Source organism: Hyperolius riggenbachi, chromosome 12 (genome assembly GCF_040937935.1).
Source record: "Hyperolius riggenbachi isolate aHypRig1 chromosome 12, aHypRig1.pri, whole genome shotgun sequence".
In the NCBI taxonomy this organism is placed as follows: Eukaryota; Metazoa; Chordata; class Amphibia; order Anura; family Hyperoliidae; genus Hyperolius; species Hyperolius riggenbachi.
The window spans coordinates 193,334,970-193,362,866 of NC_090657.1; the positions used below are offsets into that span (position 1 = coordinate 193,334,970).

General features: G+C 46.3%; 1 protein-coding gene across 1 annotated transcript in view; it reads left to right on the forward strand.

Annotated features, from left to right (window-relative positions):
* Positions 1-11,664, forward strand: part of RIPOR3 (RIPOR family member 3) — a 562,255-nt gene extending 550,591 nt beyond the window's left edge. The window contains exon 25 of the mRNA XM_068264141.1: positions 11,387-11,664. The gene's annotated coding sequence lies outside the window, so the exon portion shown is untranslated. The remainder of the gene's footprint in view (positions 1-11,386) is intronic.
* The last annotated feature ends 16,233 nt before the right edge of the window (positions 11,665-27,897 follow it).

The following is a 27,897-nucleotide window of genomic DNA, read 5'->3' on the forward strand; positions in this document are numbered from 1 at the left end:
GTGGTGTCCCTGCTGGCTGCCCGTAATGATCGTGACCAGCCGGCTCATCTGCTCCTGAGTGGGCACTCGTGCGTGAGAGTCCACGTCATGTGGCGTGTGCAGTGCTTGCGCACAACTACTGCGTTGTGCCTGCACAGGCTCAGAAATCATTACGGGCGGCCAGTGGGGACACCGAGGAGGACTAAGACGGCTGTTGGGGGCTGGAAAAAGCCCCAGGTGAGTAAAACAGATCCTATGCCGTGCATGTGCACGCACCCACTTGTACTGCAGTCTGGAGCGGAGTGCATGCGCCTGGAATGCGGGAGCAGGTTGACAAGATTCAAGCACTTTGTCATTGTGTAACACTACGAAATTACTTTTCATGACGATCCCACGGTGCATTTAGTGAACATAGTGATAGTAATAGAGGAAGACAGAGAAGAAATTACAAGTATGCCAGGTATTACAAATATTTAAACAATTCGTAGTGTTAATTATTTCAGAGAGTATTCAGGGGTAATCAAATTTATGGCGGATGGGAAAAGCTGTTTTTCAGTCTGTTTGTATGCAGATTGATCTAAAATGTCTACTGGATGGAAGGAGCTCAGATAAGGCGTTTCCAGAGTGAGTGTTGTCCTTGATGATCTTTTTGGCCCTTCTCATACAGCGAGTCTTGTACAAAAGTTCCAGTGATGGTAGTTCATTGCCGATAATGACTTCTGCTGTTCCAACAACTCACTGCAGGGCTTCTCTAGCAAAGGGGTGGATCAGACATACTTAACATGTGCAGCAGATTATGTCCGGGTTAAAGCAGGGAACACACTTGACTGTGTTCGTGTGCGTTTTCGGCCCAGAAAAACTGAGAACTCATGTTAATCAGTGGGCTAGCCTAGTACACACTTACTGTGTTGGTCGTGCGCAGAAAAAAAACTGACATTCTACATCATGATTCTGCACATTTTGTCAGTTTTCTCTATCAACTACATCAGCTGCTGTGAAAAAGAGTCGTGCACGTTTTCCTGCATAAAAACACTCTTGGTGTGCAGAAAAAGTATGCCGGAAAACGCGCGCAGAAAACTGAAAGACAAGTGTGTTCCCTGCCTAAAGGTTGGCGATTCAGCCAAATTGTGGCCGCTAACAGGACCTTTAAACTTACATCTCCACCATGCACGACGTGCTTCATGCAAGATGATATGCTGGCACAGCTGTGATTGGTGACGCATCCCAATTCTTCTCGCCATGCCTTAGCTAGAGGAATTGGGTCCTGTCATGGTAGTGATTGGGAGGAGCTCTGACGAAGACACTCCATATCTTCATTTTAAGAGGAACTGCAGTGAAAATAATAATTAATAAAATAGCTTATTTTTTAACTATATTCCACTGTAAATTTATTTAGTTAGTGTTTGCCCACTGTAAAATCTTTCCACTCCCTGATTTACATTTTAAAATTCATCACAGGTAACGACATCTTTAGTCCTGCCAGGTGATCTGTATAGAATGTTTGTTACTGAGAGGTCTATGCACAGAGGGAGATACCGGTTGCTTGGCAGTTGTAAAAAGTTATTATTTCCCACAGTACAATGATGTTCACAGACAGCCAACTGTCAGGACCATAGTCGTGACTTCACACAGTGGGAGGGGTTTCACCACAATATTAGCCAGACAGACCCCCTAATGATCTATTTGAGAAAAGGGTAAACATTTCTAGTGGGAAAGGGAATATCTTCTACTGATTGCGTTCAATACTTCTAGTTAGAGTTCCACTTTAAACATACCTGTTTGGCCCGGTATCCGGAGGCCGGTTTCACACTGCAAACTGGCGGTAGCGATGCGGTGCATCGCCCACCGCATCGCACTGCCAAAAACAAGCCTTCAGGGAACACCGTGTTACTACACGGCATTTCCTGTCTGCCATCTGGCCAAGCAGGAAGTGACGCGCGCTTGTGGTCACTTCCTGCTTTGGATATGTGGAAAAGCGCAGAAGTGTGTTGTAAAAATACGTGCAATTCTGCCGCACTGCTACGCAGGTCATGTGAACTTCCCCATGTACGTAATTACACATTTGTAATTCAATTGACTTTGTATAATCATTCGTAATTGCGCATAAATTTACACGTGATTTTGTGCTAAATTTGGCAGTGAATTGCAAAGACCCCATACTTGCTATTGCTACATATGTTAAAGAGAATAGTGGGTACAAGTCAAAAAGACCTTGTAGTTTTTGAGAAAATCGATTTTAAAAATGCAAAGCAAAATGTTTTATTTTTAATCCAGAAAAATAAGTTTAAAAAACATATTTTTTATTTTTTTTAAATTGATTTTCTGAAAAACTCAGAGGTCTCTTTAAATGTACCCACTGTTCTTAACCACATAACGACCGCCCCCAGCCGATGGGCGGCGGCAAAGTCTGGGCCCAAACGACCGCAATACGCCCATCGGCGGGGGCGGCTGCGGGAGTGGCTATGCGGCGATCGCGTCATTCGTGACGCGATCAGCCGCCGGGGACTGGCTCCGCCCCCCGTTCGCCGTAACCCGCCGGCCGTTCGGAAGCGCCGGCGGGTTACTGGCATCCGGATCGCCGCTGCAACAGTGTATAATAGGCTTTGTAATGTATACAAAGCCTATTATACTGGCTGCCTCCTGCCCTGGTGGTCCCAGTGTCCGAGGGACCACCAGGGCAGGCTGCAGCCACCCTAGTCTGCACCCAAGCACACTGATTTCCCCCCCCCCTGCCCCCTGATCGCCCACAGCACCCCTCAGACCCCCCCCTGCCCACCCCCCAGACCACTGTTTGCACCCAGTCACCCTCCTAATCACCCATCAATCACTCCCTGTCACTATCTGTCAACGCTATTTTTTTTTTAAGTCCCTAATCTGCCCCCTACTCCCTCCTGATCACCCCCCCACCCCTCAGATTCTCCCCAGACCCCCCCCAGACCCCCCCCCCCCCGTGTACTGTATGCATCTATCCCCCCTGATCACCTGTCAATCACCTGTCAATCACCTGTCAATCACCTGTCAATCACCCGTCAATCACCCCCTGTCACTGCCACCCATCAATCAGCCCCTGATCTGCCCCTTGCGGGCAATCTGATCACCCCCCCACACCAATAGATCGCCCGCAGATCCGACATCAGATCACCTCCCAAATCCATTGTTTACATCTATTCTCTCCTCTAAACACCCACTAATTACCCATCAATCACCCCCTATCACCACCTGTCACTGTTACCCATCAGATTAGACCCTAATCTGCCCCTTGCGGGCACCCAATCACCTGCCCACACGCTCAGATTGCCCTCAGACCCCCCCCTTATCAATTCGCCCGTGCAATATTTACATCTGTTCTCCCCTGTAATAACCCACTGATTACCTGTCAATCACCCATCAATCACCCCCTGTCACTGCCACCCATCAATCACCCCCTGTCACTGCCACCCATCAATCAGCCCCTAACCTGCCCCTTGCGGGCAATCTGATCACCCACCCACACCAATAGATCGCCCGCAGATCCGACATCAGATCACCTCCCAAATCCATTGTTTACATCTATTCTCTCCTCTAAACACCCACTAATTACCCATCAATCACCCCCTATCACCACCTGTCACTGTTACCCATCAGATTAGACCCTAATCTGCCCCTTGCGGGCACCCAATCACCTGCCCACACGCTCAGATTGCCCTCAGACCCCCCCCTTATCAATTCGCCCGTGCAATATTTACATCTGTTCTCCCCTGTAATAACCCACTGATTACCTGTCAATCACCCATCAATCACCCCCTGTCACTGCCACCCATCAATCACCCCCTGTCACTGCCACCCATCAATCAGCCCCTAACCTGCCCCTTGCGGGCAATCTGATCACCCCCCCCACACCAATAGATCGCCCGCAGATCCGACATCAGATCACCTCCCAAATCCATTGTTTACATCTATTCTCTCCTCTAAACACCCACTAATTACCCATCAATCACCCCCTATCACCACCTGTCACTGTTACCCATCAGATTAGACCCTAATCTGCCCCTTGCGGGCACCCAATCACCCGCCCACACCTCAGAACGCCCTCAGACCCCAGCCCTGATCACCTCGCCAGTGCATTGCTTGCATCTATTTCCCCCCTCTAATCACACCTTGAGACACCCATCAATCACCTCCTGTCACCCCCTAGCACACCTACCCATCAGATCAGGCCCTAATTTGCCCCGTGTGGGCTCCTGATCACTCGGCCAAACCCTCAGATCCCCCTCAGACCCCCTTCCGATCACCTCCCCAGTGCATTGATTGCATCTATTTTCCCCTCTAACCGCCCCCTGAGACACCCATCAATCACCTCCTGTCACCCCCCTAGCACTCCTATCCATCAGATCAGGCCCAATACATCCTGTCATCTAAGAGGCCACCCTGCTTATGACCGATTCCACAAAATTTGCCCCCTCATAGACCACCTGTCATCAAAATTTGCAGATGCTTATACCCCTGAACAGTCATTTTGAGAAATTTGGTTTCCAGACTACTCACAGTTTTGGGCCCGTAAAATGCCAGGGCAGTATAGGAACCCCACAAGTGACCCCATTTTAGAAAGAAGACACCCCAAGGTATTCTGTTAGGTGTATGATGAGTTCATAGAATATTTTATTTTTTGTCAAAAGTTAGCGGAAATTGGATTGTTATTGTTTTTTTCACAAAGTGTCATTTTTCACTAACTTGTGAGAAAAAATAAAATCTTCTATGAACTCACCATACCCCTAACGGAATACCTTGGGGTGTCTTCTTTCTAAAATGGGGTCACTTGTGGGGTTCCTATACTGCCCTGGCATTTTAGGGGCCCTAAACCGTGAGGAGTAGTCTAGAAAACAAATGCCTCAAAATGACCTGTGAATAGGACGTTGGGCCCCTTAGCGCACCTAGGCTGCAAAAAAGTGTCACACATGTGGTATCGCCATACTCAGGAGAAGTAGTATAATGTGTTTTGTGGTGTATTTTTACACATACCCATGCTGGGTGGGAGAAATCTCTCTGTAAATGGACAATTGTGTGTAAAAAAAATCAAAAATGTGTCATTTACAGAGATATTTCTCCCACCCAGCATGGTTATATGTAAAAATACACCACAAAACACATTATACTACTTCTTCTGAGTACGGCGATACCACATGTGTGACACTTTTTTGCAGCCTAACTGTGCTAAGGGGCCCAAAGTCCAATGAGTACCTTTAGGATTTCACAGGTCATTTTGAGACATTTGGGTTCAAGACTACTCCTCACGGTTTAGGGCCCCTAAAATGCCAGGGCAGTATAGGAACCCCACAAGTGACCCCATTTTAGAAAGAAGACACCCCAAGGTATTCTTTTAGGTGTATGATGAGTTCATAGAAGATTTTATTTTTTGTCACAAGTTAGCGGAAATTGATATGTATTGTTTTTTTTTTCACAAAGTGTCATTTTCCGCTAACTTGTGACAAAAAAAAAATCTTCTATGAACTCACCATACTCCTAACAGAATACCTTGGGGTGTCTTCTTTCTAAAATGGGGTCACTTGTGGGGTTCCTATACTGCCCTGGCATTTTAGGGGCCCTAAACCGTGAGGAGTAGTCTAGAATCCAAATGCCTCAAAATGACCTGTGAATAGGACGTTAGGCCCCTTAGCGCACCTAGGTTGCAAAAAAGTGTCACACATGTGGTATCGCCGTACTCAGAAGAAGTAGTATAATGTGTTTTGGGGTGTATTTTTATACATACCCATGCTGGGTGGGAGAAATCTCTCTGTAAATGGACAATTGTGTGTAAAAAAAATCAAATAATTGTCATTTACAGAGATATTTCTCCCACCCAGCATGGGTATGTGTAAAAATACACCCCAAAACACATTATACTACTTCTCCTGAGTACGGCGGTACCACATGTGTGGCACTTTTTTGCACCCTAAGTGCGCTAAGGGGCCCAAAGTCCAATGAGTACCTTTAGGATTTCACAGGTCATTTTGCCACATTTGGTTTCAAGACTACTCCTCACGGTTTAGGGCCCCTAAAATGCCAGGGCAGTATAGGAACCCCACAAATGACTCCATTTTAGAAAGAAGACACCCCAAGGTATTCCGTTAGGAGAATGGCGAGTTCATAGAAGATTTTATTTTTTGTCACAAGTTAGCGGAAAATGACACTTTGTGAAAAAAAACAATTACAATCAATTTCCGCTAACTTGTGACAAAAAAAAAAAATCTTCTATGAACTCACCATACATCTAACGGAATACCTTGGGGTGTCTTCTTTCTAAAATGGGGTAATTTGTGGGGTTCCTATACTGTCCTGGCATTTTAGGGGCCCTAAACCGTGAGGAGTAGTCTTGAAACGAAATTTCTCAAAATGACCTGTGAAATCCTAAAGGTACTCATTGGACTTTGGGCCCCTTAGCGCAGTTAGGGTGCAAAAAAGTGTCACACATGTGGTATCGCCGTACTCAGGAGAAGTAGTATAATGTGTTTTGGGGTGTATTTTTCCACATACCCATGCTGAGTGGGAGAAATATCTCTATAAATAGACAATTGTGTGTAAAAAAAATAAAAAAATTGTCATTTACGGAGATATTTCTCCCACCCAGCATGTGTATGTGTAAAAATACACCCCAAAACACATTATACTACTTTTCCTGAGTACGGCAATACCACATGTGTGGCACTTTTTTGCGGCCTAACTGCGCTAAGGGGCCCAAAGTCCAATGAGCATCTTTAGGCTTTACAGGGGTGCTTACAATTAGGCACCCCCCAAATGCCAGGACAGTAAACACACCCCACAAATGACCCCATTCTGGAAAGTAGACACTTCAAGGTATTCAGAGAGGAGCATAGTGAGTCCGTGGCAGATTTCATTTTTTTTTGTCGCAAGTTAGAAGAAATGGAAACTTTTTTTTTTTTTTTTTTTTGTCACAAACTGTCATTTTCCGCTAACTTGTGACAAAAAATAAAATCTTCTATGAACTCACCATGCCTCTCACTGAATACTTTGGGATGTCTTCTTTCCAAAATGGGGTCATTTGGGGGGTATTTGTACTATCCTGGAATTTTAGCCCCTCATGAAACATGACAGGTGCGCAGAAAAGTCAGAGATGCTTGAAAATGGGAAAATTCACTTTTGGCACCATAGTTTGTAAACGCTATAACTTTTACCCAATCCAATAAATATACACTGAATGTTTTTTTTTTTATCAAAGACATGTAGCAGAATAACTTTCGCGCTCAAATGTATAGGAAATTTTACTTTATTTGAAAAATGTCAGCACAGAAAGTTAAAAAAGTCATTTTTTTGACAAAATTCATGTCTTTTTTGATGAATATAATAAAAAGTAAAACTCGCAGCAGCAATCAAATAGCATCAAAAGAAAGCTGTATTAGTGACAAGAAAAGGAGGTAAAATTCATTTAGGTGGTAGGTTGTATGACCGAGCAATAAACCGTGAAAGCTGCAGTGGTCTGAATGGAGAAAAAGGCTCTGGTCCTTAAGGGGCGAAAAGACTGTGGTCCCGAAGTGGTTAACATCATGTATGTAACAATTTTGGGATCAATAGCATGTATGGGGGCTTTGCTATTCACTGCCAAAGTCGGCACAAAATTGTGCATAAATTCATGTGTAATTACGAATGGTAACAAACAACGACGAAATTCTGCTATTGCCCTGAAATTTTGCATTACGACGTGTAATTGCATATTAACCACTTAGGGCCCGTTCACATTTGCAATCGCAGAACGCCGGCGATTACCGCCGGCATTTTGCGGGAGTGATTTTCCCGCGATTAGCGCAGAAAAATCACTGGACACTGCGGTGGTTTTGGAGCGATCGCGATTAGCGTGCAATGCACGCTAATCACGATCGATCGCTAATCGTGGAACGCTCGTCGCCGGCAAACCGCTGCATGCAGCGCGGTTGCGGTTATTGCTAACCGCAACTGCGGCAGTGAGAACACTGCCACTCGCTACATTGTGTAGCGATTCTTTCAGAACCGCTAGCGTTTTTCCCGTGAGCGGGAATCGCGCGATTTCCGCTCAGGTGAGAACGGGCCCTTAATGACAAGCTGACTTATAAACAAAGTCCTGCTAAAGCATCTTAATGGCTCCAGGACGTTTTTATAAGTCAGACAGTGCTGCTGCCGCTGTGCATGTGAAAATAGTGCAAAAAAAAACTCGCCAAAGAAAAAATACACCTTTATTTCCAAATACTATATATTGCCACTATACTTTGTACTAGTGACATACTGTCATTAAAATCTTGTGATAACCAGGACAAATAGGAAGATAAAATGTGTGGGTTTTATGTACAGTAGCAGTGTTTATATTAAAACTATAGAGGATGAAATTGGAGAAATAGTGTTCATTTTTTCCTTGTTTTTCCCTTTTTAAAATGCATAGAAAATAAAGTAATTACTGAAAACAAATCTCTACCCCAAAAATCCCAATTGGTGGTGAAAAAAACAAGATATAGATCATTTCATTGTGATTAGTAGTGATTAAGCTATTGGCAAATGAAAGGGATGAGCACTGAAAGGTGAAAATCACTCTTGTCTGTTAGGGTAAAAGTGGTTAAAATGCGTCATTAGGCATGTGCGTAATTTTTGCTCCTCACTAAACGTAACGTCCCTATGTGAAAGGCCCTTAAATGACACTGTTGCTGCAGCCCCTACTGCAGTTGAAATCTGTTGTGCATTGCATATATCCAGGGCCAGCCCTAGACTTTTTGCCGCCTGAGGGGGGGGGGGCAAGCCGGATTGGTAGCGGGCAGGACGGGGGTGTTGGGCCTAGCGGTGGGGTGGGGGGTCGGACCCCCCACCCTCCCTCGCCTGGGTCCTCGATCTGCGCTCCCCTCCAGCTTTAAATAGTGAGTAAGCAGCCGACAGTAAGAGGGACGGGCGGGGGATCACTCACCTCTTCCTCGTTCCAGCGTGCGCTCCACTGACGTCACTGCCTGCAACGCCGGCCACTTACAATACAGTGGGCGGCGTTGCAGGAAGTGACGTCAGTGGAGCGCACGCTGGAACGAGGAAGAGGTGAGTGATTCCCCCGCCCGTGCCTCTTACTATCGGCTGCTCACTCACTATTAAAAGCTGGAGGGGAGAGCAGATCGGGGGACCCAGGAGAGGGAGGGGGTCCAACCCCCTCCCCACCGCTAAGCCCAATACCCCCGTCCTGCCCGCTACCCCTCCAGCTTGGCGGCCGGCCCCCCGCACCCACGGACGGGCGGGTGTCACCCCTAAAAGTTTGCCGCCTGAGGCAAAAGTTTCACCCCACCTCATGAGCGGGCCGGCCCTGCATGTATCCTACTGTGTGTTCTACTGAAGGTGAAGAATTATATGACCATTTGCCATTAGAGGCTGACATATCAGTTTTGTAGTCCTTTACTCCCTCTGGTGGCTGCAAGTTGAAATGACACAAATTATATCTTGCTCCAAAATTACATTATGCCAAGAAAATTTGAAATTGTTTTGCAATTACCAAATAGATGGCTACAAGTATCTGTGAGTCATCGTATAACTATAACTCCAGCTCCTTGCTCCTTTCAAACAAAAAATGAAAGTAACCCTATCTTGAGAGATTACGGCAGAAACATCAAGGTTTCTGGTGGCCTTCTGAATATGACACAAGGAGGGGTAAAAGGTGTCCAGAAGTGTAAAAAAATAGGAGGCTTATCTCAAAAAAACTTCATATAATAATAATTCTTATGCACTGGCAATGCGTTACGTGGGTCTGAGCCCACTACCTCAGGCCAATTGTTATGCCAAAACACTGTTCAGCCAAGCAATGAGCAACACTTAGTTTTATACACCTGTGGCTGCTCTTAAAGTGAACCCCTGGACTAAAAATCGACTCAGCAGCACTGAAAAGGCTTGGGGTTTCTTTAACAGTTTCACAGCATCAGAACTTTGTTTCTCTTATACAAGCCTCATTTTTAGCTGCACAGAAGAAAACTGCCCGGGCTTTTTTCCCCTGATGCTGTGCAAAGCTTGATGGGATTTCTGATTTTGTTGTTCTCGTTCTGCTGTTTTGGTGCAATTTTTTTTTTTTTACATTTTGAATTTGACATTTGAAGCCTAGCGCACGCAGCTGGGAGGGGTGATCAGGACACAGGACAGTTGGAACTGTGTCTCCTGCTCCTTGTCACCTCCTTTCAACCAAAAAGATGGCTGCCCCCATGACAAAGATGGCAGCCCCCATGAATCACAAACATTTGCCTGTTCTTTTAAAACAGGGTGGGTAAGAGATTATATTACCTATCTATTCTAATTAACATAACTAATGTAACTTGATGACAGTATATTTGTTTAGGCTGAAGTTCCCCTTTAAGCAGGGGACACACTTGACTTTTTTTTTTTTTTTTTTTTTTTTGTGCACGTTTTCTGCACAGAAAAACTGAAAATGTATGTTAATCAATGGGCTAGTTCATACTCCATGTTGTTTTTTGCACGCAGAAAAAAAAAATTATATCCTGCAGGACAATTCTGCACATTTTGTCAGTTTTCTCTGCTGTGAAATAACTGGGAGCATACGAACACACATGGGGCTTGATTCATTAAACCGTGATAACTTATCACGGCCGCGCTAGCGTTTTTGCGCACAATCCCAAATTTTAGTGCGAAAATCGTAAAGATTGCACGCAAGAATTGTTATTGCGTGAGAAAATTCACCCAGTATCTTCTGGACACCCAAGTGGCATCGGGTTTGTGCATCTCTACCTGCCTTAACCTCCTTAGCGGTAACCCCGTGCTGGACACGGGGTAAGCCGCCGGAGGGTGCCGCTCAGGCCCTGCTGGGCCGATTTTCATAATTTTTTTTTTGCTGGCGCGGCGGCGGCGATCGGGGTGCTGGCGCAGCTAGCAAAGTGCTAGCTGCGCCAGCACCCCGATCGCCGCCGCCGCGCGCCCGAGTGCCGCTATCCGGTGCGGCGCGCGCCCCCCCCCAGACCCCTGCGCTGCCTTGCCAATCAGTGCCAGGCAGCGCCAAGGGGTGGATCGGGTCTCCCAATGACGCCGCCATGGCGACGGGGGAAGCCCTCCAGGAAATCTCGTTTTTTGAACGGTATTTCCTGATCGCTGGAGGCGATCGGCGGGGCTGGGGGATGCCGCTGAGCAGCAGCTATCATGTAGCTATCATGTAGCGGGGGTTAAAGAGACACTGAAGCAAAAAAAATATATGATATAGTGAATTGGTTGTGTACTATGAATAATTACTAGAAGATTAGCAGCAAAGAAAGTATTCTCATACTTTTATTTTCAGGTATATAGCGTTTTTTCTAACATTGCATCATTCTATAATATGTGCAGATTACACAACACTCAGCATTCAAGATGAGTCTTTCAGAGCAGTCCACTTACAGTTGAGATAATAAAAGTCAGATAACGGCCCTCTCCATGACTAAAGCAGCCCATACACTCAGCCGATTTTCTGGCCGACCGATCGATCGCGATCGATCGATCGATCGATCGATCGCAAATCGGTTGGCCAATCGACCGATCGACGGCCGATTTCGATCGATTTCGATGGATTTCCATCGAACTAGCAGGGTGGAAAATTTAGGTCGATCTGATGAGATTGCTTATCAGTTTGCATTGGCCTTAATGGAAATCTGATGGCAAAAAAATGCCATCAGATCGAATTTCAACAGATTTCAAACTGAAATCTATTGGAATTCTATCCTGGTAAAAAATGTTCTAAAAACGCATCAGATAGATCATCAGATGCATTTCTTATCTGTCTGCTGCCAATCTGACGAGTGTATGGGCACCTTAGTCAGAGAGCTTAATGGCTTGTTTGCATTGAGATAACAACTAGAGTTTCTCAACTCTTTCTGTACTGGAAACAATTACACTGATGTATCTGATCTTAATGTTTTATTTCTTAGCTGTGCTACACATACAAATCATAATATCATCTTTTTTTTTTTTCGCTTTAGTGTCTCTTTAAGTGGTTGGTTGCCCCCGCTTGCAACCTACCTTTGTGAGTATCATTTTTCCTTCATCACATTTTTCTCAATTTGGTGACATATTGAGCTATTTGGGCTCCCTCCCGTTGTCTCTGTTTCCTTACTTTTTAAAGCAAACCTGAAACGAAAATAAACGTATGGTATCATTAATTGTATGTGTAGTACAGCTAAGAAGTACAATATTAGTAGTAAATAAAGTCTTATACTGTTTTTCCAGTACAGTAAGAGTTAAAAAAAAAACTAAAAAAAAAACTTCAGTTATCTATGTAAAAGAGCTTCTCTAAGCTATTCAACCCACAGTCCTGTTTTCTGAAGCACTTAAACAGCAAATAAACAGTGAGAGACAGCTTGAGATAAGGTTTTACAACAGGAAAGTTCAAAGGGTCATTATTTCTGCTTTGTTTTATAGCCTAAAAGACAGTGTGGTTTATAAACTGCACCTGCGACAGAATGATGCAATATTATGAAAAAAAGCTACATAACTAAAAATAAAAATGAGCCTTTTTTTTTTTTTTTTTTTTTGCTACAAATGTTCTATTTCTTATCTGTTCAACACATAAAATTTATTCTATCATATGGTTTTTTTTTCGCTGTAGGTTTGCTTTAAAGTGAACCAGAGATTTTTCACTAGCGCTTATTTACTTACCTGGGGCTTCCTCCAGCCCCATGAACAGTGCTGAGTCACTCGCCATTCTCCTCAGCCCCTCCGTTAAGCCACTATGACTCCCGGTAATCCGCGCAGTTGCAGCTTTGTGCTCATGCGCGGCTCGGCTGCTCGCGCACCCCTCGTCCCCGGAGTAGGTTGCTCCGGGGGACAGTAGCGCAGCAGGGGCATGCACAGCCGAGCTGTGCATGCACAGAAGACCTCGACTGGTGGCGACTTATTGACTTACCGGCAGTCATATCGCCAGAACGGAGGGGCTGTAGAGGGCGGCGAGGGACTCTGCACTGCTCATGGGGCTGGAGGAAGTAATTTATACTTACCTCGGGTAACTATAAATTAAGCCTAGTGCACCATCTCTGGTACACTTTTAGGCATCCAGCCACCCCCCTCTTTCCCTCATTCTGAATATGCCCTTTGGTTGTCGGTAATGCAGACCACCTGTCGCTAATACTTTGTATCAGAAACAAGCAGGGCCAGTCCAAGGCAGAGGCGAGAGAGGCTTCAGCCCCAGGGCGCAGCATAGGAGGGGTGCACAACTCACTCTATCATTCAGTGTTGCCAACCTTTCATGTTATTTTTTTACTGACAAAAATCTATAAGTTTACTGAAACAATGTTGTTGACAAAATCTCCTGCGCCGCGCGTAGAAAAATGGGCATGGTCACGCAACAATGTGGGCGTGGTCATGGGTGAGGCTGAACATGCATGACTTTAGTAGTGCTGTAAGAGGTCTGCTGGGGAAGTTTGAGCTCTGCCATAGTATATTCCCCAAAATACACGTAATCTTACTGCATGTCACCAAAAATACATGTAATCTGGCAGAGGTTGTTCTAAAATACAGATGATATGGCAGTGGTTCCCTAAAAATAGATGTAATCTGGCAGCAGCAATTTCCCCAACATATACATAATCTGGCAGTGGTTCCCCAAAATATACTTAATCTGACAGCAGCGGTTTCCCAAAAATGCAGATAATCTGGCAGCAGTTAACCCATAAAAAAGGTTCCCCCAGTATAGGTAGGCAGGTCTATAGGTATCCCCAATTTAGATAGCCACTTCTATAGGTGTCCCCAGTATAAGTAGCAATGTGTATAGATGTCCCCAGAATACGTAGCCAGGTCTATAGGTGTCCCCAGTCCCCACTGCTGTGCCCATGATTGTACTCACAGTTTGGCCGCCCTTACGGACGCTGCTGAATTCCTTACGGAATTGAGGGGCAGCTGAATTGATATCAAAATTTACGGTATGCCCGTAAGTTTACGGGCGGTTGGCAACACTGGTAACATTCCCCTATTGTATCCGCCGCTCCATAATGCTGTTCAAATGGATTGTTCGGATTTTATTTGGTAACTTCTCCTGTGGCTCAGCAGGCAAAGGTGCTGGTTATGCTAACGCACCCTACCTAACTTCAACTCCCTCCTCATGTGGTAATCGAAGCGGTGACCTATTGTGTTTGAAGCAGAGAGAAATAAGAAAAGGGGATACATGGTAGTGACTGCAAGCCAGATACCTAGAAACTATTTGGGGCCCTGGGGCGCCTCTTAACCACTTCCCGACCGCCTAACGCACAGAGGCGGCCGGGAAGTGGACCCCGCAAGGACCAGCTCATGCCCAAAGGCGGTGGTCCTTGTAGGGGCATGGGCGGAGCGATCGCGTCATCCGTGACGCGATCCTCCGCCGGCGCCTGTCACCGCTCACCCACCACAACATCCCGCCGGCCATACGGAAGCGCCGGCGGGATGTTAACCCCGCGATCGCCGCATACAAAGTGTATAATACACTTTGTAATGTTTACAAAGTGTATTATACAGGCTGCCTTCTGCCCTGGTGGTCCCAATGTCCGAGGGACCACCAGGGCAGGCTGCAGCCACCCTATGTCTCACCCAAGCACACTGATTTCTCTCCCCCCCTGCCCCAGATCACCCACAGCACCCCTCAGACCCCCCCTGCCCACCCCCCAGACCCCTGTTTGCACCCAATCAGCCCCCTAATCACCCATCAATCACTCCCTGTCACTATCTGTAAACGCTATTTTATTTTTACCCCCCCTCTGCCCCCTGCCCCCTCCTGATCACCCCCCCACCCCTCAGATTCTCCCCAGACCCCCCCCAGACCCCCCCCCCTCCCTGTGTACTGTATGCATCTATCCCCCTGATCACCTGTCAATCACCTGTCAATCACCCGTCAATCACCCGTCAATCACCCCCTGTCACTGCCACCCATCAATCAGCCCCTAACCTGCCCCTTGCGGGCAATCTGATCACCCACCCACACCAATAGATCGCCCGCAGATCCGACGTCAGATCACCTCCCAAGTGCAGTGTTTACGTCTGTTATCTACCCTAAACACCCACTATTTACAAATCAATCACCCATCAATCACTCCCTATCACCACCTGTCACTGTTACCCATCAGATCAGACCCTAATCTGCCCCTTGCGGGCACCCAATCACCCGCCTACACGCTCAGATTGCCCTCAGACCCCCCTTATCAATTCGCCAGTGCAATATTTACATCTGTGCTTCCCTGTAATAACCCACTGATCACCTGTCAATCACCTGTCAATCACCCATCAATCACCCCCTGTCACTGCCACCCATCAATCACCCCCTGGCACTGCCACCCATCAATCTGCCCCTTGCGGGCAATCTGATCACCCACCCACACCAATAGATCGCCCGCAGATCCGACGTCAGATCACCTCCCAAGTGCAGTGTTTACATCTGTTATCTACCCTAAACACCCACTAATTACCCATCAATCACCCCCTATCACCACCTGTCACTGTTACCCATCAGATCAGACCCTAATCTGCCCCTTGCGGGCACCCAATCACCCGCCTACACGCTCAGATTGCCCTCAGACCCCCTTATCAATTCGCCAGTGCAATATTTACATCTGTGCTTCCCTGTAATAACCCACTGATCACCTGTCAATCACCTGTCAATCACCCATCAATCACCCCCTGTCACTGCCACCCATCAATCACCCCCTGGCACTGCCACCCATCAATCTGCCCCTTGCGGGCAATCTGAACACCAACCCACACCAATAGATCGCCCGCAGATCCGACGTCAGATCACCTCCCAAGTGCAGTGTTTACATCTGTTATCTACCCTAAACACCCACTATTTACAAATCAATCACCCATCAATCACTCCCTATCACCACCTGTCACTGTTACCCATCAGATCAGACCCTAATCTGCCCCTTGCTGGCACCCAATCACCCGCCTACACGCTCAGATTGCCCTCAGACCCCCCTTATCAATTCGCCAGTGCAATATTTACATCTGTGCTTCCCTGTAATAACCCACTGATCACCTGTCAATCACCTGTCAATCACCCATCAATCACCCCCTGTCACTGCCACCCATCAATCACCCCCTGGCACTGCCACCCATCAATCTGCCCCTTGCGGGCAATCTGATCACCCACCCACACCAATAGATCGCCCGCAGATCCGACGTCAGATCACCTCCCAAGTGCAGTGTTTACATCTGTTATCTACCCTAAACACCCACTAATTACTTATCAATCACCCCCTATCACCACCTGTCACTGTTACCCATCAGATCAGACCCTAATCTGCCCCTTGCGTGCACCCAATCACCCGCCTACACGTCTCAGATTGCCCTCAGACCCCCCCTTATCAATTCGCCAATGCATTAGTTACATCTGTTCTTCCCTGTAATAACCCACTGATCACCTGTCAATCACCTGTCAATCACCCATCAATCACCCCCTGTCACTGCCACCCATCAATCACCCCCTGGCACTGCCACCCATCAATCACCCCCTGTCACTGCCACTCATCAATCAGCCCCTTACCTGCCCCTTGCGGGCAATCTGATCACCCACCCACACCAATAGTTCGCCCGCAGATCCGATGTCAGATCACCTCCCAAGTGCAGTGTTTATATCTGTTCTCTACCCTAAACACCCACTAATTACCCATCAATCACCCCCTGTCACTGCTACCTATCAGATTAGACCCCTATCTGCCCCTAGGGCACTCAATCACCCACCCACACCCTCAGAATGCCCTCAGGCCCCAGCCCTGATCACCTCGCCAGTGCATTGCTTGCATCTATTCCTCTCCCTCCATTCACACCCTGAGACACCCATAAATCACCTCCTGTCACCCCCTAGCACACCTACCCATCAAATCAGGCCCTAATTTGCCCCGTGTGGGCTCCTGATCACTCGGCCAAACCTTCAGATCCCCCTCAGACCCCCTTCCGATCACCTTCCCAGTGCATTGATTGCGTCTATTCTCCACTCTAATCACCCACTGAGACACCCATCAATCGCCTCCTGTCACCCCCTAGCACTCCTGTCCATCAGATCAGGCCCTAATCTGCACCCCTGCGGGCTTCTGATCACCCGGCCAAACCCTCGCCCGCCCCACCGCAGTGACAGAATTTTTTTTTTCCTGATCACTGCTGGTACAACTTAATTGTGGCTGAGACCAACCGTTATGCCACACAATACGTAACCGCCAATCCAAGCAGCTACTATGCCCAGCCTTTTCGGTGGAAGCCACTCTAAGATTCTGAACGTAACATTTTTTGGGGCCTTCTCCTTAACATGGGTCTAGTTAAAAAGAATGTATTGTCTACGCACCCAATACATCACATGCCCATGTTCTCAAATCGTGACCTGAACATGGCAGCAGAGAACATCCTGCGCTTCCTGCACTACAGTGCCAATACAATCTGTCATCTAAGAGGCCACCCTGCTTATGACTGGTTCCACAAAATTTGGCCCCTCGTAGGCCACCTGTCATCAAAATTTGCAGATGCCTATACCCCTGAACAGTCATTTTGAGGCATTTAGTTTCTAGACTACTACTCACGGTTTTGGGCCCCTAAAATGCCAGGGCCGTATAGGAACCCCACAAGTGACCCCATTTTAGAAAGAAGACTCCCCAAGGTATTCCGTTAGGTGTATGATGAGTTCATAGAAGATTTTATTTTTTGTCAAAAGTTAGCGGAAATTGAAAAAAAAAACAATGAAAATCAATTTCCGCTAACTTTTGACAAAAAAAAAATCTTCTATGAACTCACCATGCCTCTTAGTGACTACTTTGGGATGTCTTCTTTCCAAAATGGGGTCATTTGGGGGGTATTTATACTATCCTGGAATTCTAGCACCTCATGAAACCTGACAGGTGCTCCGAAGAGTCACAGATGCTTCAAAATGGGAAAATTTACTTTTTGCACCATAGTTTGTAAACGCTATAACTTTTACCCAAAGTGTGTTGGGCGAACACCTGGATGTTCAGGTTCGCGAACGTTCGCCGAACATGGCCGCGATGTTCGGGTGTTCGCGACGAACTCCGAACATAATGGAAGTCAATGGGGACCCGAACTTTCGTGCTTTGTAAAGCTTCCTTACATGCTACATACCCCAAATTTGCAGGGTATGTGCACCTTGGGAGTGGGTACAAGAAGAAAAAAAAATATTTGAAAAAGAGCTTATAGTTTTTGAGAAAATTGATTGTAAAGTTTCAAAGGAAAAAATGTCTTTTAAATGCGGAAAATGTCATTTTTCTTTGCACAGGTAACATGCTTTTTGGTGGGTGAGCGGTGTACTACTATTCCCAGCAGGGACACAGAGCACAATGCTATACAGTGGTGGGTGAGCGGTGTACTACTGTTCCCAGCAGCGACACAGAGCACAATGCTATACAGTGGTGGGTGAGCGGTGTACTACTATTCCCAGCAGCGACACAGAGCACAATGCTATACAGTGGCGGGTGAGCGGTGTACTACTGTTCCCAGCAGAGACACAGAGTGGCAGTAAACACAATGCTATACAGTGGTGGGTGAGCGGTGTACACAGAGTGGCAGTAAACACAATGCTATATAGTGTGGGTGAGCGGTGTACTACTGTTCCCAGCAGCGACACAATGACTGGGGGGACCCTGGCTAGCCTGGCTGGAGAGAGAACTACCCTGCCTGCCTACCCAAACCTAAACCCACAGACAAATGGCGGACAAATGACGTGGATCGGGTATTTATTTACCCGAACCACGTGACCCGTTCGGCCAATCAGAGCGCATTCGGGTCGGAACCACGTGACCCGTTCGGCCAATCACAGCGCTAGCCGTACGTTCGGGGAACGTTCGGCCATGCGCTCTTAGTTCGGCCATATGGCCGAACGGTTTGGCCGAACACCATCAGGTGTTCGGTCGAACTCGAACATCACCCGAACAGGGTGATGTTCTGCAGAACCCAAACGGTGGCGAACACTGTTCGCCCAATAAATATACACTTATTGGATTTTTTTTATCAGACATGTAGCACAATAAATTTGGACAAAAATGTATATAGAAATTTACTTTATTTGAAAAATGTCAGCACAGAAAAACTGAAATTTTTTTTGACAAAATTCAGGTCTTTTTTAGAGAATAAAAACTAAAAATCACAGCAGCAATCAAATAGCACCAAAAGAAAAGCTGTATTAGGGACAAGAAAAGGAGGCAAAATACATTTAGGTGGTAGGTTGTATGACCGAGCAATAAACCGTTAAAGCTGCAGTGGTCTGAATGGAAAAAAAAGTGTCTGGTCCTTAAAGCGGTCTAACACCCAGCATTTCAACTTTGCTTTTAACCTCTTTCCGACCGCGTCACGCCCATGGGCGTGGCCGCGGCGGCAGCCCCAGGACCGCCTAACGCAGATTGGCGTAAAGTCCTGGGGCCAGCTAATGCAGGAGATCGCACTCGCACGCGCATGCGGCTGTCCCCCTGGGGGACAAGAGAGCGATCGGCTCTCATAGGCAGAAGCCTTTTTTTTTTTTTTTACACAAACAATATTTATTATAAAAAAATGGGGGAAGCTATCAGACCCCACCAACAGAGGGCTCTATTGGTGGTGGGGTGGGGAAGGGGGAATCATTATGTGCTGTGTTGTGCGGCCCTGCAGCTTGGCTTTAAAGCTGCAGTGGCCAATTTGACTAAAAATGGCCTTATCACTAGGGGGGTTTAGCCCTGCAGTCTTCAAGAGGTTAAAGATTGCTTACAGCTTAGAAGCTATTATGCCAGATTTTTATTTTTTTTATTTTTTTTTAAGCAGAAATTCACTGAATGGGTTAAACATGACATTTTTAGTTTTGCATTTAGCTAGAAATCCGCTTCCGTCCTGAGGTTTAGATACAAATGTATCTTTGTTTGGAATGCAAATAGACCTCTGAAAAGCCTGTGTGGGAAGCCCTCTGTGCTCTCTGAGAGGTGTTTGTTTATTTACGTTGTAAATAGATGCATTTGTATCTAAACCTCAGCACTGACGCGGATCTCTAGCTAAATGCAACACTAAAATGTCATGTTTAACCTATTCAGTGAATTTCTGCTAAAAAAAAATCTGCTATAATAGTTTCTAAGCTGTAAGCAGTCTTTTAAAGCAAAGTTGAGTTGCTTTTTTGGTGTTAGACCACTTTAAGGGGTTTTATGACTGCAGTCCTTAAGTGGTTAATGGTAGAGGCCTCAAACCTGAAGGGGTGGAGCCACAAACAACCAATCAGATTTCTTTGCTGGATAAACTGCCTCTATTCACACAATGTTTATGTCCGGAACAAGAAAGCTTACAAACTTGGTCAATGAGTAACTGTTTATCAAGGTTACAAAAAGTGGGAGGAGTCAAATACAAATTTCACTGGCAAAATGTAAACTGCAGCCCTTCTTCACTGTTAATGGCAGGGGTCTCAAACTTTGCGCAGTTGGTGACTGGGATTCAGATTCAGAAATGTGGGTGGAGCCTAAAAAGCCAATCAAAATTCACCTATTGATTTTCAAGAAGAATATTAAAATTGCTGACATTCTTGCACTGTTAATGGCACAAGCCTCAAACCTGATACAGTCAGTCATTTGGTGACTGGGGTCCAAATTCACTAAAGGGGTAGAGCCACAAATAGCTAATCAGATTTGGTAGATTGATTTCAGCCGTTATTGGCAGGGTTCCCAAACTTGACACAGTTAGTCACTGGATGACTGGGAATAATAATCCAGAAAGTGGGTGGAGCCTACAACAGCCTATCAAAATTCACCTTTTGATTTTCAAGGGGAATATTGTCATTGCTGACATTCTTACACTCATAATAGCAGAGGCCTCAAAGAAACAGACAATCAGATTTGTTTAATTTCAGTGGCAAAATGAATCTTATGTCAAGGACCCCAAAGCTCATAAATATGGTCGTTGAGTGATGGTATGTCAAGGTTAGAAATAGTGGGCGGAGCCACAAACTAACTTTTTAAATGGAAAAAATATAAACTGCGCCCATTCTTACACTGTTAATGGCAGGGTTCCCAAACTTCACACAGTTGATCACTAGGTGACGGGGTTAATATTCAGAAAAGTGGGTGGGGCCTACAACAGCCAATCAAAATTCACCTATTGATTTAAAAGGGGAATATTGAAACTGCTGCCTTCTTACACTGTTAATGGTGGAGACCTCAAACCTTTCACAGTCTGTCATTATGTGACTGGGGTTCAAATTCACTAAAAGAACAGGGCAACAAACGGCCAATCAGATTTCTTTGCTGGATAAACTGCTCCCATTCACACAATTTTGATGCCAGGAACCCAAAAGCTCACAAACTTGTCATTGAGTGACTGTGTGCCCAGGTCACAAAAAATTGGGTGGAGTCAAATACAAATTTCACTGGGAAAATGTAAACTGCACCCCTTCTTCACTGTTAATGGCAGGGCTCTCAAACTTTGCACAGTTTGTTACTGGATGACTGGGATTAATATTTAGAAATGAGGGTTCAACTGAAAAAAGCCAATCAAAATTCACCTGTTGGTTAATGGCACAAGCATCAAACCTGGTACAGTTGGTCATTGGGTCACTGGGTTACAACAGGGGTGCAGCTAAGGTTTTTGTGGCCCCAAGCGGACTGTAGGAAGTGGCCCTATCCCGCGGTGAAAAATGGGTGTGGCTATCCCGCATAAGTGGGTGTGGCCATGCCATGTGGGTGGAGCTGGAGGGTGGATTGGGGCGGGGCTGTTTGCGGGGAAAATGGATGTGGGGGTGATTGAGGCGCGCGCCGCGCCGAAAGATGGATTTGGCCATGACATTGTATGGGCGGAGCTTAACCGTAGCACAGCAAATATAGCCAACTATGACTATTAAATAATAAATGCAGCAACAGTTACCCCAGACACCAGAAAATAAAAACGCAATTTGTGCAACATTTCAGCAGAAAACATACGCAATTTGTGCAACATTTCAACAGAAAACAAACAGAATTTGGGCCACATTTCAGCAGAAATCAAACGCAATTTGGGCCACATTTTCAGCAGAAATCAAATGTAATTAGGGCATATTTTCAGCAGAAATCAAATGCAATCAGGGCACAGTTCAGCAGAAATCAAACGCAATTAGGGCACAGTTCAGCAGAAATCAAACGCAATTGGGGCACATTTTCAGCAGATATCAAACGCAATTAGGGCACAGTTCAGCAGAAATCAAACGCAATTAGGGCACATTTTCAGCAGATATCAAACGCAATTAGGGCACATTTTCAGCAGAAATCAAACGCAATTAGGGCACATTTTCAGCAGAAATCAAATGCAATTAGGGCACAGTTCAGCAGAAATCAAACGCAATTAGGGCACAGTTCAGCAGAAATCAAACGCAATTAGGGCACATTTTCAGCAGAAATCAAACGCAATTAGGGCACATTTTCAGCAGAAATCAAACGCAATTAGGGAACAGTTCAGCAGAAATCAAACGCAATTAGGGAACAGTTCAGCAGAAATCAAACACAATTAGGGCACAGTTCAGCAGAAATCAAACACAATTAGGGAACAGTTCAGCAGAAATCAAACACAATTAGGGCACAGTTCAGCAGAAATCAAACACAATTAGGGCACAGTTCAGCAGATATCAAACACAATTAGGGCACATTTTCAGAGCTGCAAAAAGAAAAGAATTTACTTACCTGGCACTAGCAGAAGTCTTCTCTCCCCGTCTCCTCTCCTGGCCGGTTCCTCAGGCGCGCAGTTCCCACGGAGCTCCCTCCCTCCTCCAATCTCCCACTCTGATTGAATCAGGGCTACGGGAAGATGGCCACCCGGAGCCCTCTACTGGAGGCATAAATAGTCTCAAGAGCAGGGCTTCGGCGGCGGCCATCTTCCTGTAGCCCTGCCCTGCTCTGCTCTGCCAGCCCCGCGGGGCTGCGGGGAAACAGTGATGTCACGCCGACGTCACTGAGCCGCCGAGGCCCCTAGGATCTTGAAGCCCCAAGCGGCCGCTTGGTTCGCTTTATGCCTCGCGGCGCCCCTGGGTTACAATTCAGAAAAGGGGGCAGAGCCACAAATAGTCAATCACAGTTTGTTTCATTTCACTGGGAAAATACAAATTATTGAAGCTAAGGACCCCAAAGCTCACAAACTTGGTTATTGAGTGACTTTGAATCCAGGTTACAAAAAGTGAGCGGAGCCAAAAACAAATTTCACTGTGAAAATGTAAACTGCATCCATTCTTACACTGTTAATGGCAGGGTTCTTAAACTTTGCCCAGATGGTCACTGGGTGACTAAGATTAATATTCAGGGAAGTGGGCGGAGCCTATAATAGCCAATCCAAATGTGCCTGTTGCTTTTCAAGGGAAATATTTAAAGGGGAACTGAAGTAAGAGGTATACGGAGGCTGCCATATTAATTTCCTTTTAATCAATACCAGTTGCCTGGCAGCCCTGCTGGTCTATTTCTCTGTAGTAGTTAGTGTTGGGCGAACACCTAGATGTTCGGGTTCGGGCCGAACAGGCCGAACATGGCCGCGATGTTCGGGTGTTCGACCCGAACTCCGAACATAATGGAAGTCAATGGGGACCCGAACTTTCGTGCTTTGTAAAGCTTCCTTATATGCTACATACCCCAAATTTGCAGGGTATGTGCACCTTGGGAGTGGGTACAAGAGGGAAATTTTTTTTAGCAAAAAGAGCTTATAGTTTTTGAGAAAATCGATTTTAAAGTTTCAAAGGGAAAACTGTCTTTTAAATGCGGGAAATGTCTGTTTTCTTTGTGAGATTTGTGAGATTTTGGAACCGTAAATAGTAGGCCCAATGAAAGCCTATGGGGGATTTTACCAATTTTGGAGCCCTGTAACTCTGGTTTGCAGAGATGTAGGGACCCCAACTTTGGAATCCAAGTCTAACAATATGTCTTCTACCTGCATGAGACATTTCGTGAAATTCAGACGTTGCTAACGGCCATGGCTGAGATTTATGTACGTCACCATCACTACCATTGAAATAGCCCAAATAAACAGGTTTTTGTGACCCTAGGCTATGACCTCTTCGGCCTAGGGGCCCGAAACTCACCAGTCATGTTCCCCCTAAGGGTCCCTACAATGCTAGAAAATTTGCCACTGCTGATCAATTGCCCTTTGAAAAGATGTGAGATTTTGGAACTGTAAATAGGAGGCCCAATGAAAGCCTATGGGGGATTTTACCAATTTTGGAGCCCTGTAACCCTGGTTTGCAGAGATGTAGGGACCCCATCTTTGGAATCCAAGTCTAACAATATGTCTTCTACCTGCATGAGACATTTCGTGAAATTCAGACGTTGCTAACGGCCATGGCTGAGATTTATGTACGTCACCATCACTACCATTGAAATAGCCCAAATAAACAGGTTTTTGTGACCCTAGGCTATGACCTCTTCGGCCTAGGGGCCCGAAACTCACCAGTCATGTTCCACCTAAGGGTCCCTACAATGCTAGAAAATTTGCCACTGCTGATCAATTGCCCTTTGAAAAGATGTGAGATGTTGGAACTGTAAATAGGAGGCCCAATGAAAGCCTATGGGGGATTTTACCAATTTTGGAGCCCTGTAACTCTGGTTTGCAGAGATGTAGGGACCCCATCTTTGGAATCCAAATCTAACAATATGTCTTCTACCTGCATGAGACATTTCGTGAAATTCAGACGTTGCTAACGGCCATGGCTGAGATTTATGTACGTCACCATCACTACCATTGAAATAGCCCAAATAAACAGGTTTTTGTGACCCTAGGCTATGACCTCTTCGGCCTAGGACTGCATTGAACGCGACCCACGCATTGTGCGCATTCTGGACAACACCAATTACTGGGTTTATACCCTTCTGGATCCACGGTACAAACACAATGTTCCAAAACTGCTTGAAGAAAGAGTCCGACAGGTCAAAATGGAAGAATACCAGCAGGCCCTTGTGGAGACTTTAAAGAGGAGATTGACATCCTCCCCCTCCTCTAGCCAGTTGTACGCCGACAGACTGACTTCCGCAAACCCAGGACGACCAGGAGGGCAGCAAACAACACAAGCCGCAGCTAGTGCCCAAAAGGGAATGGTATCGGCAGTGTCCTTGGAGTGGGAAAATTTTCTGACACCCATGCAGCAGCACACAGAACAGCAAGCGTGCAGATCCACCTCCAACACCGATCGCCTGGAGAAGATGGTCAAGGACTACATGTCAGATGGCATAGCTGTGTTGAACAATCCATCTGCACCCTTCAACTATTGGGTATCAAAGCTAGACACCTGGCACAAACTGGCAATGTACGCAACAGAGGTGCTGGCTTGCCCGGCAGCCAGCGTTATGTCGGAACGCTGTTTCAGTGCTGCCGGAGGCATCGTCACAGATCGGCGTATCCGCCTCTCCACAGAAAATGCAGACCGTCTGACTCAAATTAAAATGAATCAATCAGGGATTGGAAACGACTACGCAACACTCCCGGACCCCAACCAAGTAACATGAACAATGAACATCTGTGATGGGTTAGCGTTTCCGGTCCCTGTTTATTGAACCTCTCATCTGTATTACATTTATGACTGCATGGCGACAAAACGCAAATTGCTATCCGCACGCTTCTTGTCCTCATGCAAGGCCTGGGTTGTTGTGTCTCAAAGCGTGGCCTTCTCCTCCTGCGCCACCCTCCTCCTGTTCCATCACGTGTGCTGCTGGTGGGTTAGCGTTACCGGTCCCTTTTCTTGGAACCTTTTATATGTATTACGTTTATGACTGCATGCCGACAAAAAGCATGTTACCTGTGCAAAGAAAACAGACATTTCCCGCATTTAAAAGACAGTTTTCCCTTTGAAACTTTAAAATCGATTTTCTCAAAAACTATAAGCTCTTTTTGCTAAAAAAATTTTCCTCTTGTACCCACTCCCAAGGTGCACATACCCTGTAAATTTGGGGTATGTAGCATATAAGGAGGCTTTACAAAGCACAAAAGTTCGGGTCCCCATTGACTTCCATTATGTTCGGAGTTCGGCTCGAACACCCGAACATCGCGGCCATGTTCGGCCTGAACCCGAACATCTAGATGTTCGCCCAACACTACACGTGACCCGTTCGGCCAATCACAGCGCTAGCCGAACGTTCGGGTAACGTTCGGCCATGCGCTCTTAGTTCGGCCATATGGCCGAACAGTTTGGCCGAACACCATCAGGTGTTCGGCCGAACTCGAACATCACCCGAACAGGGTGATGTTCTGCAGAACCCGAACAGTGGCGAACACTGTTCGCCCAACACTACTAGTAGTATCTGAATAACACCAGAAACAAGCATCAAGCTAGTCTTGTCAGATCGGACTTTAAAGTCTGAAACACCTGATCTGCTGCATGCTTGTTCAGGGGCTATGGCTAATAGTATTAGAGGCAGAGGATCAGCAGGGCTGCCAGGCAACTGGTATTGCTTAAAGGGAAATAAACATGGCAGCCTCCATATACCTCTCTCTTCAGTTCCCCTTTAAATTGCTGCCATTTTTACACTGTTAATAGCAGATGCCTCAATCCTGGTACAGTCGGTCACTGGGTGACTGGGGTTAAAATGATGGAGAGGGAAGGAGCCACAAACAGCCAATCTGATTTATTTTATATGGGAATGTACAAATTGATGCCAAAGACCCCAAAGCTCACAAACTTGGTCATTGAGTGTTTGTGAGTTAGGAAAAGTGGGTGGGGCCTACACCAGCCAAATATATACCCGGGCAACGCCAGGTCATTAGCTAGTACAGTTATATATGGTAGTTATTGTGCTTCCTCATCACAGGAGTTTGGCCAGACCAGTCTGTGTGAGTACAGCCCACTCTGTCTTCCTCTGTCTGTTTGTCTTTCCTTCTCTTCCCAGGAGAGGATTTGTGACGGTGTTCTCCTCCTGATCTTCCTCCAAGGAAGGAATTTATCAGTGTGTGCAACACAGTACAGTCTGCACTGTTCTTCAGTCACCAATCAGACTCAGAATCTGAGCTCCCAGCTGTCATTTTACATTGCAGCATTTTATCGGAATGCTTGTTGTGACGCAGCGTATGTTCCTGATTTCATTCGCTCTAATAAATGAGTCTCATTGTGCTTTGGAGGGAACCAGACAACCATCAGCAGAATTCTGTCACTTTATCTGCTGTATCTCATTACTGTTATACTTGTTGTGTCATCTCCAGAGTCCAGAAAAAGATTATCACACTAATAGAGTAGAGAGACTGAACCCCTTAATGTGTCACAAGATGTTGAACATTAGCATGATGTCACATAAGCACAAAGCAGTTTTGGTGCAGCATCTACCGACTTGTATCAGCAGCACCATAGATTGCAATATTATTTTGTGGCTATGGGGTGTCCAGGTGTTTAATTTTAATACAAGCAGGGGCGGTTCTTCAATACCGTAAACCATGTGCTTCAGGGCGGCCAGAGGCATCTCACCCAAATGTTCCCCTCCTTGCACTTCCCATCTCCACCTCCCTAGATGCAAGGCGCCGCATCCCTCACCTGATCTCCATCCACCCCTCCACTATCCTGTATCCATAGCTACAGTGGTACATCATGTAGCCTGTTACGTGCTGCTGGGTCACATGAAGCACCGCTGCAGTTAGAGAGGAAGCAGGAATTCATGTGTGCCTATTGATCCCATTCCTAGTCTGCTGAGAGCGGGTGAGTGCGGCACCGGTGCAGCACATACCCGGCATCCTGGGGATCCGGGCAGGGATGCTGCTTAACAGCTGGGAGGAGATGATGTCTTGGTGGAAGCAGAGGGAGCCAGTGCCTGCAATACACAACCCGATGTCTCTCCTCTCTGGTCTGGTGTCCTCGCAATGGGCTCTATTCACAAAACTTCTCATAAATGACTTATTTATCACCTAATTGAGTGATTATTTTGCTTGTAAATGTGCTGAAAAGTTTTTATTTTTCCTCACAATCCTTCAGGGCAAAGTTAAGAAGTCGCGCCTCCCAGGCGCAGGAACAGACAGCACTTCCCCCTATAAAAAGTCACATGGTTAGTCCACCCTCAGTGCTGTTTGTTC